This window comes from Tursiops truncatus, chromosome X (genome assembly GCF_011762595.2).
Source record: "Tursiops truncatus isolate mTurTru1 chromosome X, mTurTru1.mat.Y, whole genome shotgun sequence".
NCBI classification, from domain to species: Eukaryota; Metazoa; Chordata; class Mammalia; order Artiodactyla; family Delphinidae; genus Tursiops; species Tursiops truncatus.
This window is the reverse complement of record NC_047055.1, coordinates 77,366,823-77,379,943: the sequence shown is the minus strand read 5'-3', so window position 1 is coordinate 77,379,943 and position 13,121 is coordinate 77,366,823. Positions and strand designations below refer to the sequence as shown.

The window sequence follows — 13,121 nt, the reverse complement described above, 5'->3', positions numbered from 1 at the left end:
TGTTCTTCTTTCCCTAGTTCCTTTAGGTGTAAGGTTAGATTGTATATTTCAGATTTTTCTTGTTTCTTGAGGTAGGCTTGTATAGCTATAAACTTCCCTCTTAGAACTGCTTTTGCTGCATCCCATACGTTTTGGATCTTTGTGTTTTCATTGCCATTTGTCTCTAGGTATTTTTTAATTTCCTCTTTGATTTCTTCAGTGATCTCTTGGTTATTTAGTAACGTATTGTTTAGCCTCCATGTATTTGTGTTTTTTACGTTTTATTCCCTGTAATTCATTTCTAATCTCGTAGCATTGTGGTCAGAGAAGATGCTTGTGACCCAAGATGTGATCCAGCATGGAGAATGTTCCGTGCACACTTGGGAAGAAAGTGTAATCTGCTGTTTTGGGATGGAATGTCCTATAAATATCAATTAAATCTATCTTGTCTATTGTGTCATTTAAAGCTTGTGTTTCCTTATTAATTTTCTGTTTGGATGATCTGTCCATTGGTGTAAGTGAGGCGTTAAAGTCCCCCACTATTATTGTGTTACTGTCGATTTCTTCTTTTATAGCTGTTGCAGTTGCCTTATGTATTGAGGTGCTCCTATGTTGGGTGCATATATATTTATAATTGTTATATCTTCTTCTTGAATGGATCTCTTGATCATTATGTAGTGTCTTTCCTTGTCTCTTGTAACTTTCTTTATTTTAAAGTCTATTTATCTGAAATGAGTATTGCTACTTAAGCTTTGTTTTGATTTCCATTTGCATGGAATATCTTTTTCCATCCCCTCACCTGCAGTCTCTATGTGTCCCTAGATCTAAGTCGGTTTGTTGTAGACAGCACATATATGGGTCTTGTTTTTGTAGCCATTCAGCAAGCCTGTGCCTTTTGGTTGGAGGAGTTAATCCATTCACGTTTAAGGTTATTATCGATACGTATGTTCCTATGACCATTTTCTTAGTAGTTTTTGGTTTGGTTTTGTAGGTTCTCTTCTCCTGTGTTTCTCACTTACAGAAATTCCTTTAGCATTTGTTGTAGAGCTGGTTTGGTGGTGCTGAATGCTCTTAGCTTTTGCTTGTCTGTAAAACTTTTGATTCCTCCATGTAGTCTGAATGAGATTCTTGCTGGGTATAGTAATCGTGGTTGTAGGTCCTTCCCTTTCATCACTTTAAGTATTTCATGCCACTCCCTTCTGGCTTGTAGAGTTTCTGCTGAGAAATCAGCTGTTAACCTTATGGGAGTTCCCTTGTATGTTATTTGTCATTTTTTCCTTTCTGCTTTCAATAATTTTTCTTTCTCTTTAATTTTTGTCAATTTGATTATGATGTGTCTCAGCATGTTTCTCCTTGGGTTTATCCTGCCTGAGACTCTCTATGCTTCCTGCACTTGGGTGGCTATTTCCTTTCCCATGTTAGGGAAATTTTCGACTATAATCTCTTCAAATACTTTCTCAGGTCCTTTCTCTCTCTCTTCTCCTTCTGGGACCCCTATAATGTGAATGTTGTTGCATTTAAGTTGTCCCACAGGTCTCTTAGGCTGTCTTCATTTCTTTTCATTCTTTTTTCTTTATTCTGTTCTGCAGCAATAAATTCCACCATTCTGTCTTCCAGGTCACTTATCCGTTCTTCTGCCTCAGTTATTCTGCTATTAATTCCTTCCAGTGTAGTTTTCATTTCACTTATTGTATTGTTCATCTCTGTTTGTTCTTTAATTCTTTTAGGTCTTTGTTAAACATTTCTTGCATCTTCTTGAGATCTTTGCCTCCATTCTTTTTCCTACATCTGGACCATCTTCACTATCATTATTCTGAATTCTTTTTCTGGAAAGTTGTTTATCTCCAGTTCATTTAGTTGTTTTTCTTGGGTTTTATCTTGTTTCTTCATCGGGTACATAGCCCTCTGCCTTTTCATCTTGTCTATATTTCTGTGAATGTGGTTTTTGTTCCACAGGGTGCAGGATTGTAGTTCCTCTTGCTTCTGCTGTCTTCTCTCTGGTGGTTTTAGCTATCTAAGAGGCTTGTGTAAGTTTCCTGATGGGTGGGACTGGTGGTGAGTAGAGCTGACTGTTTCTCTGGTGGGCAGAGCTCAGTAAAACGAATCCGCTTGATTGTTGATAGGTGGGGCTGGGTTCCCTCCCTGTTGGTTGTTTGGCTTGAGTTGACCCAACACTGCATCCTACCTTGGCTCTTTGGTGGGACTAATCACAGACTCTGGGATGGCTCACACCAAGGAGTACTTCCCAGAACTTCTGCTGCCAGTGTCCTTGTCCCCATGGTGAGCCACAGCCATCACCCCCTCTGCAGGAGACCCTCCAACACTCGCAGGTAAGTCTGGTTCAGTCTCCCCTGGGGTCACTGCTCCTTCTCCTGGGTCCCGATGTGCACACTACTTTGTGTGTGCCCTCCAAGATTGGAGTTTCTGTTTCCCCCAGTCCTTTTGAAGTCCTGCAATCAAATCTCATTAGGCTTCAAAGTCTGATTCTCTAGGAATTCCTCCTCCCGTTTCCAGACCCCCAGGTTGGAAAGCCTGACATGGGGCTCAGAACCTTCACTCCAGTGTGTGGACTTCTGTGGTAAAAGTGTTCTCTAGTTTGTGAGTCACCCACACAGCAGTTATGGGATTTGATTTTAATGTGATTGTGCGCCTCTTACCATCTCATTGTGGCTTCTCCTTTGTCTTTGGATGTAGGGTATCTTTTTTGGTGTGTTCCAGTGTCTTCCTGTCGATGATTGTCCAGCAGTTAGTTGTGATTCTGGTGTTCTCACAAGAGGGAGTGAGAGCACGTCCTTATACTCCAGCATCTTTGGATTGTTTTCTTAATTTCTTTTTTGAATAGATCTTTGCTAGTGTATAGAAATGCAACCAATTTTTGTATGTTAGTTTTGTATACTGTATCTTTGTTGAATTTGTTTGTTGCTTCTAACAGTTTTTTGGTGGAGTCTTTAGGGTTTTCTATGTATAAGATCATGTCATCTGCAAAAATAGAAATTCAACTTCTTCCTTTACAGTTTGAATGCCTTCAGATTCAGTGCAATCCCTATCAAAATTCCCTTGGTATTTTTCCCAAAAATAAAAAAAATTCCAAAAGTTTGGATGAAACCACAAAAGACCATGGATAGCCAAAGCAGTCTTGAAAAAAGACAAAGATGAAGGCATCACACTTCTTATTTTTAATTATGCTACAAAGCTATACTAATCAAAACAGTATGGTACTGGCATACAAAGAGACACATAGACCAATGGAACAGAATTGAGAGCCCGGAAATAAACCCACACATATATGGTGGACTAAACTTTGACAGGGGTGGCAATAATGCACAGTAGGGAAGGATCATCTCTTCAATAAATGGGGTTGGGAAAACTGGTTGCCCACATACATAGAAATGCAATTGGACCCTTACCTTACACCATACACGAAAATTAACTAAAATTGATTAAGGACTTAAATATAATCCCTGAAACTATAAGACTCCAAGAAGAAAACATTAGGGAAAGTCTCCTTTACAAGGGTCTTGCCTGTGATTCCTTGATAGTGATATCAAAAGCACAAGTAATCAATCAGTCAATCAGTCAATCAATCAATCAGTCCATCAATACAGAAGGACTACATCAAACTAAAAATCTTCTGCACAGTGAAATAAACAAAATTAAAAAGTAGTGTACAGGGACTTCTCTGGTGGTGTAGGGGTTAAGAATCCACCTGCCAATGCCAGCTACCCAGGTTTGAGCCCTGGTCCGGGAAGATCCCATGTTCCATGGAGCAATTAAGCCCGTGCACCACAGCTACTGAGCCTGCGCTCAAGAGCCCACAAGCCACAGGTACTGAGTCCATGTGCCACAACTACTGAAGCCCGCATGCCTAGAGCCCGTGATGTAACAATAGAAGCAATGGCAATGAGATGCCCACGCACTGCAACAAAGAGTAGCCCCTGCCCACAGCAACTAGAGAAAGCCCATGTGCAGCAACGAAGACCCAACACAGCCAAAAATAAATAAATAAATTTATTTTTAAAAAGGCAATGTACAGAATAAGAGAAGATATTTGCAAACCATATATGTGACAAGGGGTTAATATCAAGACATATAAGGAACTCCTATAACTCAATAGCAATAATAATGTTGATGATAATAAAAATGATTAAAAAATGGGTAAAGGACCTGAATAGACATTTCTCCAAAGAAGACATACAAATGACCAAAATGTATATGAAAAGGTGCTCAGCATCACTAATCACCAGGAAAATGTAAATCAATGAGATATCACCTCACACTTGTCAGAATGGCTATTGTCAGAAAGACAATCAGTAATAAGTATTGGTAAGGATGTGGAGAAAAGGGAACCCTCATACACTGTTGGTGGGAATGTAACTTGTCACAGTTATTAAGGAAAGCAGCATAGATGTTCTTTGAGAATTTAAAAATAGAATTACCATATGATTGAATAATCCAGCTCCTGGATATATATCCGAAGGAAATAAAATCACTCCCTTAAAGAGAAATTTGCCCTTATATGTTTATTGAAGCACTATAGCCAAGAGATAGAAACAATATGTCTGTCAAAGGATGAACCGATAAACAAAATGTGACACACAGACACACACACACACACACACACACACACATATATAATGGAATATCATTCAGCCATAAAAAGAAAGAAATTGTGTCATTATGCAACAATGTGGATGAGCCTGGAGGACATTATGCTAAGTGAAATAAGCCAGACAGGGAAAAATACTATATGAGCTCACTTACATGTGGAATCTAAAAAAGTCAAACTCATAAAGGCAGAGAGTAGAATGGTGTTTGGCAGGAACTGGGGAGAGGGGGAAATGGGGAGATGTTGGTCAAAGGGTAAAATGTTTCAGTTATAAGATGAATATGTTCAAGACATCTAATATACAGCATGGTGACTATAGTTAATAAAAATGTATTGTACACTTGAAATCTGCTAAGAGAATAAACGTAAGTGTTCTCACCACCAAAAGAAAAGGTAACTTGATTGTGGTAATCATTTCACAGTGTATACATATATTAAATCATCACATTGTACAACTTAAATCTACACAATTTATATTTGTCAACAAAATCTGTTAAGAGGATAGATCTCATGTTGTGTTCTTAACAAATTAAAAATTTAAAAAAGAAATATGAGCCCTAAAAGGTAGAAAAACTAATTAGAATAACTAATAACTAATCATAAAAATTAAGGATTTCAAACATGTAATAAAGAAAGGCAGTTTAGAAAAAAATTAACATTAATAAATAGTAATCACAATTGGGTTTTGCTATTTTATCCAATCTGACATTCTCTGACTTTTAATTGGGGTATTTTAACTATTTATATATAATGTAATTAGGTGATATAGTTAGGATTACATCTATCATCTGGCTGTTTTCTATTTGTTCCATCTAGTTTTTGTTCCTTGTTTCCTGCCTCCTTTTGGATTAGTACATTAAATTTTTCCATTTTACCTCCTTTGAGAGGTTATTAGCTATAATACTTTGTTTTGTTGTGTTACTGGTTGTTTTATACACCTTTAACTTTTCACAATCTACCTTTAAAGGATGTTATACCACCTCACAGATACTATAAGAACCTTAAAATAGTATATTTTTATCTCTCCCTCCTTGACTTTTGCATTATTGTCACACATATTGTTTATAGGTATAAATCCCACAATACACTTATTATTTTTGTTTAAAAACTCAATTGTCTTTTAAATAGAATTAAGTAATAAGGAAAACATTATATATTAATTCAAGTATTTACCATTTCTGGTGCTACTTATTTCTTTTTTTTCATTCGATATTTCCGTTTCGTATCATTTTTCTTCGTTGTAAAGGACTTTCTTTAACATTTTTTATAGTTCACAAGCATCTTAGATAGCCTCATCCACCAGAGGGCAGACAGTAGAAGTAAGAAGAATGAATATCCTGCAGCCTGTGGAATAAAAACCACATTCACAGAAAGACAGACAAGATGAAAAGGCAGAGGGCTATGTACCAGATGAAGGAACAAGATAAAACCCCAGAAAAACAACTAAATGAAATGGAGATAGGCAACCTTCCAGAAAAACAATTCAGAATAATGATAGTGAAGATAATACAGGACCTCGGAAAAAGAATAGAGGCAAAGATCGAGAAGATGCAAGAAATGTTTAACAAAGACCTAGAAGAATTAAGGAAAAAACAAACAGACATAAACAATACTGAATAACTGAAATGAAAAATACATAAGAAGGATAAAGCCGAAACTAACACACAACTGTAAAGTAATTATACTATAATATAGATGTTAAAAAATACACTAAAAGGAAAAAATAGCAGAATAACTGAGGCAGAAGAACGATAAGTGACCTGGAAGACAGAATGGTGGAATTCACTGCTGTGGAACAGAATAAAGAAAAAAGAATGAAAAGAAATGAAGACAGCCTAAGAGACCTGTGGGACAACTTAAATGCAACAACATTCACATTATAGGGGTCCCAGAAGGAGAAGAGAGAGAGAAAGGACCTGAGAAAGTATTTGAAGAGATTATAGTCGAAAATTTCCCTAACATGGGAAAGGAAATAGCCACCCAAGTGCAGGAAGCATAGAGAGTCTCAGGCAGGATAAACCCAAGGAGAAACATGCTGAGACACATCATAATCAAATTGACAAAAAATTAAAGAGAAAGAAAAATTATTGAAAGCAGAAAGGAAAAAATGACAAATAACATACAAGGGAACTCCCATAAGGTTAACAGCTGATTTCTCAGCAGAAACTCTACAAGCCAGATGGGAGTGGCATGATATATTTAAAGTGATGAAAGGGAAGACCCTACAACCAAGATTACTCTACCTGGCAAGGATGTCATTCAGGTTCAACGGAAAAATCAAAAGCTTTACAGACAAGCAAAAGCTAAGAGCATTCAGCACCACCACACCAGCTCTACAACAAATGCTAAAGGAACTTCTTTAAGTGGGAAACAGAAGATAAGGAAAGGACCTACCGAATCAAACCCATAACAATTAAGAAAATGGTAATAGGAATATACATATCGATAACTACCTTAAATGTGAATGGATTAAATGCTCCAACCAAAAGACACAGGCTCGCTGAATGGATACAGAAACAAGACCCATATATATGCTATCTACAGGAGACATAAAGAATGTTACAAGAGACAAGGAAGGACAGTACATAATGATCAAGGGATCAATCAAAGAAGAAGATATAACACTTATAAATATATATGCACCCAACATAGGAGCACTACACTACATAAGGCAACTGCTAACAGCTCTAAAACACAAAATCGACAGTAACACAACAATAGTGGGGGAATTTAACACCTCACTTATGCCAATGGACAGATCATGTAAACAGAAAATTAATAAGGAAACACAAGCTTTAAATGACACAGTAGACATGATAGATTTAATTGATATTTATAGGATATTCCACCTAAAAACAGCAGGTTACACTTTCTTCTCAAGTGCACACAGAACATTCTCAAGGATAGGACACATCTTAGGTCACAAATCAAGCCTCAGTAAATTTAAGAAAATTGAAATCATATCAGGCATCTTTTCTGACCACAATGCTATGAGATTAGAAATCAATTACAGGGAAAAAAATGTAAAAAACACAAATGCATTGAAGTTAAACCATACATTACTAAATAATCAAGAGATCACTGAAGAAATCAAAGAGGAAATAAAAAAATATGTAGAGACAGAAGTAGAGAAAGAAGAACAAACAAAACCCGAAGTTAGTAGAAGGAAATAAGTCACAAAGATCAGAGCAGAAATAAGTGAAATAGAAACAAAGAAAACAATAGCAAAGATTAATAAAACTAAAAGTTGGTTCTTTGAGAAGATAAAAAATTGATAAACCATTTGCCAGACTCATCAAGAAACAGAGGGAGAGGACTCAAATCAATAAAATTAGAAATGAAAAAGGAGAAGTTACAACAGACACCACAGAAATATGTAGCATCCTAATAGACTACTACAAGAAACTCTATGCCAATAAAATGGACGACCTGGAACAAAAGGACAAATTCATAGAAAGGTATAATATTCCAAGATTGAACCAGGAAGAAATAGAAAATATAAAGAGACCAATCAAGAGTAATGGAATTGAAACTGTGATTAAGAATCTTCCAACAAACAAAAGCCCAGGACCAGATGGCTTCACAGGTGAATTCTATCAAACATTTAGAGAAGAGCGAACACCAATCCTTCTCAAATTCTTCCAAAAATTTGCAGAGGAAGGAACACTCCCATACTCATTCTATGTGGCCACCATCACCCTGAGACCAAAACCGGACAAACATACTACAAAAAAAGAAAATTACAGACGAATATCACTGATGAATATAGATGCAAAAATCCTCAATGAAATACTAGCAAACAGAATCCAACAACACATTAAAATGATCATACACCATGATCAAGTGGGATTTATCCCAGGGGTGGAAGGATTCTTCAATATATGCAAATCATTCAATGTGATACACCATATTAACAAATTGAAGAATGAAAACCATATGATCATATGAATAGATGGAGAAAAACTTTTGACAAAATTCAGTACCCATGCATGATAAAAACTCTCCAGAAACTGGCATAGAGGGAACCTACCTCAACATAATAAAGGCCATATATAACAAACGCACAGCAAACATCATTCTCAGTGGTGAAAAACTGAATACATTTCCTCCAAGATCAGGAACTAGACATTGATGTCCACTCTTGCCACTATTATTCAACATAATTTTGGAAGTCCTGGCCATGGCAATCAGAGAAGAAAAGGAAATAAAAGGAATACAAATTGGAAAAGTAGAAGTAAAACTGTAACTGTTCGGGGCTTCCCTGGTGGCGCAGTGGTTGTGAGTTCGCCTGCCGATGCAGGGGACGCGGGTTCGTGCCCCGGTCTGGGAAGATCCCACATGCCGTGGAGCGGCTGGGCCCGTGAGCTGTGGTCGCTGAGCCTGTGCATCCGGAGCCTGTGCTCTGCAGCAGGAGAGGACACAACAGTGAGAGGCCCGTGTACCGCAAAAAAAAAAAAACCAACTGTAACTGTTTGCAGATGACATGATACTCCACATAGAAAATCCTAAAGATGCCACCAGAAAACTATTAGTGCTAATCAATGAATTTGGTAAAGTTGAGGATACAAAATTAATGCACTGAAATCTCTTTCATTCCTATACACTAAGGATGAAAAATATGAAAGAGAAATTAAGGAAACATTCCCATTTACAATTGCAACGAAAAGAATAAAATACCTAGGAATAAACCTACCTAAGGAGACAAAAGACCTGTATGCAGAAAACTTTAAGACACTCATGAAAGAAATTAAAGATGATACAAACAGATGGAGAGATACACCATGTTTCGATTGGAAAAATCAACATTGTGAAATGACTATATTATCCAAAGCAATCTACAGTCAGTGGAATCCCTATCAAATTAGCAATGGCGTTCTTCACAAAACTAGAATAAAAAATTTTACAATCTGTATGGAAACACAAAAGACCCCGAATAGCCAAAGGAATCTTGAGAAAGAAAAACAGAGCTGGAAGAATCAGGCTCCCTGGCTTCAGACTATACTACAAAGCTACAGTAATCAAGACAGTATGGTACTGGCACAAAAACAGAAAGATAGATCAATGGAACAGGATAGAAAGCCCAGAGATAAACCCACACACATATGGTCACCTTATCTTTGATAAAGGAGGCAGGAATGTACAGTGGAGAAAGTACAGCCTCTTCAATAAGTGGTGCTGGGAAAACTGGACAGGTACATGTAAAAGTATGAGATTAGATCACTCCCTAACACCATACACAAAAATAAGCTCAAAATGGATTAAAGATCTAAATGCAAGGCCAGACACTATAAAACTCTTAGAGGAAAACATAGGCAGAACACTCTATGACATAAATCACAGCAAGATCCTTTTTGACCCACCTCCTAGAGAAATGGAAATAAAAACAAAAATAAACAAATGGGACCTAATGAAACTTCAAAGCTTTTGCACAGCAAAGGAAACCTTAAACCAGACCAAAAGACAACCCTCAGAATGGGGGAAAATATTTGCAAATGAAGCAATTGACAAAGGATTAATCTCCAAAATTTATAAGCAGCTCATGCAGCTCAATAACAAAAAAACAAACAACCCAACCCAAAAATGGGCAGAAGACCTAAATAAACATTTCTCCAAAGAAGATATACAGACGGCCAACAAACACATGAAAGAATGCTCAACATCATTAATCATTAGAGAAATGCAAATCAAAACTACAGTGAGATATCATCTCACGCCAGTCAGAATGGCCATCATCAAAATATCTAGAAACAATAAATGCTGGAGAGGGTGTGGAGAAAAGGTAACCCTCTTGCACTGTTGTTGGGAATGTAAATTGATACAGCCACTGTGGAGAACAGTATGGAGGTTCCTTAAAAAACTACAAATAGAATTACCATATGACCTAGCAATCCCACTACTGGCCATATACCCTGAGAAAACCATAATTCAAAAAGAGTCATGTACCAATATGTTCATTGCAGCTCTATTTACAATAGCTTGGAGATGGAAACAACCTAAGTGTCCATCATTGGATGAAGGTATAAAGAAGATGTGGCACATATGTACAATGGAATATTACTCAGCCATAAAAAGAAACGAAATTGAGGTATTTGTAGTGAGGTGGAAGGACCTAGAGTCTGTCATACAGAGTGAAGTAAGTCAGAAAGAGAAAGAAAAATACCATATGCTAACACATATATATGGAATTTAAGAAAAAAAATGTCATGAAGAACCTAGGGGTAAGACAGGAATAAAGACACGGACCTACTAGAGAATGGACTTGAGGATATGGGGAGGGGGAAGGGTGAGTTGTGACAAAGCAAGAGAGATGCATGGACATATACACACGATCAAATGTAAAATAGATAGCTAGTGGGAAGCAGCTGCATAGCACAGGGAGATCAGCTCGGTGTTTTGTGAGCACCTGGAGGGGTGGGATAGGGAGGGTGGGAGGGAGGGAGACGCAAGAGGGAAGAGATATAGGAACATACGTATATGTATAACTGATTTACTTTGTTATAAAGCAGAAACTAACACCCCATTGAAAAGCAATTATACTCCAATAAAGATGTAAAAAAAAAAAAGACAGTATGGTACTGGCACAAAAACAGAAATATACATCAGTGGAACAGGCTAGAAAACCCAGAGATCAACCCATGCACCTATGGTCAACTAATCTATGACAAAGGAGGCAAGGATGTACAATGGAGAACAGACACTCTCTTCAGTAAGTGGTGCTGGGAAAACTGGACAGCTACATGTAAAAGAATGAAATTAGAACACTCCCTAACACCATACACAAAAATAAACTCAAAATGGATTCGACACCTAAATGTAAGACCAGACACTATAAAACTCTTAGAGGAAAACATAGGAAGAACACTCTTTGACATAAATCACAGCAAGATGTTTTTTGACCCACCTCCTAGAGAAATGGAAATAAAAACAAAAGTAAACAAATGGGACCTAATGAAACTTACAAGCTTTTGCACAGCAAAGGAAAACATAAGATGAAAAGACAACCCTCAGAATGGGAGAAAATATTTGCAAACGAATCAATGGACAAAGGATTAATCTCCAAAATATATAAACAGCTCATGTAGCTCGATATTAAAAAAACAAACAACCCAATCCAAAAATGGGCAGAAGCCCTAAATAGACATTTCTCCAAAGAAGACATACAGATGGCCAAGAAGCACATGAAAAGCTGCTCAACATCACTAATTATTAGAGAAATGCAAATCAAAACTACAATGAGGTGTCACCTCACACCAGTTAGAATAGGCATCATCAGAAAATCTACAAACAACAAATGCTGGAGAGGGTGTGGAAAAAAGGGAGCCCTCCTGCACTGTTGGCGGAAATGTAAATTGATACAGCCACTATGGAGAACAGTATGAAGATTCCTTATAAAACTAAAAATAGAATTACCATATGATCCAGCAATCCCACTACTGGGCATATACCCAGAGAAAACCATAATTCAAAAAGACACATGCACCCCAATGTTCATTGCAGCAGTATTACAATAGCCAGGTGATGGAAGCAACCTAAATCCCCATTGACAGACGAATGGATAAAGAAGGCGTGGTACATATATACAATGGAAGATTACTCACCCATAAAAAGGAATGAAATTGGTCGTTTGTAGAGACGAGGATGGATCTAGAGACTGTCATACAGAGTGAAGTAGGTCAGAAAGAGAAAAAGAAATATCGTATATTAACGCATATATGTGGAACCTAGAAAAGTGGTATAGGTGAACCAATTTGCAGGGCAGAAATAGAGAGACAGATGTAGAGAACACATGTACGGATGCCAAGGGGGGAAAGTGGCGGGGGAGTGGTGGTGGTGTGATGAATTGGGAGATTGGGATTGACATGTATACACTAATGTGTATAAAATGGATAACTAATAAGAACCTGCTGTATAATAAACTAAAATTAAGTTTAAAAAAACATTTCTTATAGTCCAGTTCTGCTGGTGCTGAATTAGTTTGGCTCTTGTATGTCTGAGAATTCTCTATTTCATCTTCATTTTTGAAAGATATTTCCATTGGGCAAAGATTTCTAGATTGAGAGGTGTTTTTTTTCTTTTAGTCTTTTAAAGATGTTGCTCCACTATCTACTTGTTTGCATTTTTATGATAACAAGTCGGTTCTCATTCTCTGTTCTTTTGAATATAATGTGTCTTTTTCCCTCTGGGTGCTGTTAACATTTTCCTCAGCACTTAATTTGTTTATTTCCCCCCTCTGGTTGTTTTTAAGTGAGTTAATTATGATGTGTCTTGGCTTAGTTTTCTTCATATTTCTTGAAGTTCTTTGAGCTTCTTATTCTGTCGGTTTATATTTTTCATCAAATTTCGAAAATTTTGGCTATCATTTTTTCAAATATCTTTCTGTACCCCTCCCCCCTTATGATTTCAGGGACTCCAATTACACGTGTTTTAAATTGCTTAAAGTTGTCCCACAGTTCACTGATGCTCTTTTGACTCTTTAAAATCCTCTTCTCTATGTTTAATTTTGGATATTTTCTATTGCTATCCTTTCAGTTTCGCT

General features: G+C 37.0%; 1 long non-coding RNA gene across 1 annotated transcript in view; it reads left to right on the top strand.

The window, feature by feature from the left end:
- Window positions 1–2,189: 2,189 nt before the first annotated feature.
- LOC141277591 (uncharacterized) overlaps window positions 2,190–13,121 on the top strand; it is a 46,298-nt gene continuing 35,366 nt past the window's right edge. The window contains exon 1 of the long non-coding RNA XR_012329212.1: window positions 2,190–2,309. This is a non-coding gene — a long non-coding RNA (uncharacterized lncRNA). The remainder of the gene's footprint in view (window positions 2,310–13,121) is intronic.